General features: G+C 42.3%; 1 protein-coding gene across 1 annotated transcript in view; it reads left to right on the top strand.

Annotated features, from left to right (window-relative positions):
* KSR1 (kinase suppressor of ras 1) overlaps positions 1-2,281 on the top strand; it is a 26,434-nt gene that overhangs the window by 205 nt on the left and 23,948 nt on the right. The gene's annotated exons all lie outside the window — the stretch shown is intronic.

The raw sequence follows: 2,281 nt of genomic DNA, 5'->3' as shown, positions 1-2,281 counted from the left end.
TGAACTTAATTTCAGGCAAGGTGGGAGTATGTGGGTATGCAGAGGGACCTTTGGTGGAAAGGGTGCTTTTCTCTCCCAGGACAACTGATCATCCAGTTGGAGTGCTGAAATACTCCCTTTGCTTTGTCCTCCTCCCAGAGTTCACAGGCATCTTCTCATGATAGGATTTGAAGCAACACCTCACACTTATTGCTCAGTATGAGACAAAGGTCCTGCATTACCTTTGGCTTGCTAGGTCCGACAATGATGCCAAAACTTAATCACTTACTAACTTCTAGATAGTAATAATACTGTACCATACTATATTCTATGTCCAGTACTAGCCAAAAAAAGGACCAAGAGTTACAATTTTGTGCACTGACATATCCAACAAATGGACAAAAATGCTGAGTTGTTACAGCCTATTTATTTCTAAAAGCGTACATAAATGAGTGAAGATCCAAAAATAGCGAATAGTACTATGTCCCTGTAAACTTAGAGTAGCAAACGGGGCCAGAGTTTACAAGCTTGTCCCAGACTGATGGTTTTGAAACTGTGTAGCCTCACACAGCACTCAGACAACAAAAGCAAGTGGACTGCAACCCAGTAATGGGCAGGTGGATTCTGATATGGATTTTGACTGCGTGGGAGTCTTTGCTCAGAAACAGGAGAGTTTTTTTCATTTGATATGCGCACACCCCTCCATGAGCAAAGTCTCTGGTTCAAAATGATACCAAAGAGCATTACATCAGTGTAAAAGAATGGAATGAATAACTCTGCTGTGGTGGTCTGTGTGGTGGCCGGCATCAACTGTTCATGCTTGCAGACCATGGCTCCTCCTGATTTTTACAGCTTAATTTTCAATATGCAAATCAATGGAAGACTCTTTACTGCATAGAATAATCTGATGCTTCTGCTGGAATCAAAAATGACCAGATAAGCCAAGGACCCTAGCTCCTGTCTCTTGATACGTTTGGGTTTTTTTTTTGAAGAGTAGCCTGAAATCCCGGCTGCGTTCAGGTGGTTACTGGGAACTCCAGGGCACTGACATCAGATCGTTCCCTTGGGTCTGCACTGTGCACGGCTTCCCGGTGCTCTTCTGTACTGGGGACAGTTCAGTTCAGTGTAACGTTAATGGCTGTATAAGTAGAGCTCAAGCCACTGATGGCTTAACAAAGCAGAAAAGGCTTTTTCCATTCTTCTTCCCATTTTTGGCTCTGCAAGCCAGATCAATGTTCTCATTCGGTTTCCTTGGATCCTTACACAAGCAAACATTTTTGGAATCTGCCTGAGTGAAAAATTCAGCAAATGTTCATGGAAGTTATTCCAGCTTGGTCCTCATGCAACTGGGCAGACTTTAGTGAAATAGGATGAGTTCAGGACTGAGTTGTTCCTTTTATTTACTACTGTTTATTTTGAATTTGATTCTGGATACTGCCTTCCAGTTCAGCAAGGTTTTAGGTAGCACAGCTAAAGGTGCAGCAGTGACAATGAGAGAACAGACAAGCAGGCTGTTGCAGTGGCCAAACTGCCAGGCTCCCTACTATTGTTGGTTTCTAAGGTTTCTAAGGTTACTGGAATTGCCTGAGCCTAAAAGAATGTCTTTGTAGCTCTTTTTTTAAATTCTTTGTGATGCCTGCAGAACTGGGGGAAGGGAGGAGGTGAAGAGAAGGGGGAGGGAGGTGGACAGTTCAAATCTGCCACATCCTGCTAATTCAGGGAGCAAACAGAGTTGAGGCTGCCCTTCCGTTTGTGTGTCACTAAAAAGGGTGAACAAATTCAGTTTTGGTCTAAAGCAGGAAGAGAATGTTTTCCAGCTGTTTATTATTTTCATTTGTGCTCTCCTGCTACCCGCTCCCAAGCAATGACTAGTGTAATGAACTATGTTCCTTCTGTTCTCTGTAACAGAAATATGAGAGGTGTACAAAGCACTTAAATTCCTCTGTGATTCCAAATGTACGGTTATTTTTTAAAAGTTCTGCATCCATTCCATGCAGCTGTTGACAGCTTCTGTAGCATTTATATTAGATAGACAGAAGAACTGCAACACCCATTGGATCATTAAAATTATTTTTGAGTAGGCATGCTGGAACAGGCTGTAATCTGGGAGAAATGGAAATAGCTGGGCGAATAAACTAATTGCTCTGTTCTTGCAGTGATTTTTTTTTTTTTTGTCCTGTTATTTCACTGCTTAGAAAATAGCAATGCAGCCACTGTTGGTGTTTGTGGAATGGACATCAGCGGACAGTGCAGGGGAGATGTTTGTGATGAGTTGTCTTGCAGAAATGTTACAGATGTCATG

The sequence above is a fragment of the Phaethon lepturus genome, unplaced genomic scaffold (assembly GCF_000687285.1).
Source record: "Phaethon lepturus isolate BGI_N335 unplaced genomic scaffold, ASM68728v1 scaffold42397, whole genome shotgun sequence".
Classification (NCBI taxonomy): Eukaryota; Metazoa; Chordata; class Aves; order Phaethontiformes; family Phaethontidae; genus Phaethon; species Phaethon lepturus.
The sequence above is the reverse complement of the archived record's forward strand: the minus strand, read 5'-3'. Positions and strand labels throughout refer to the sequence as shown.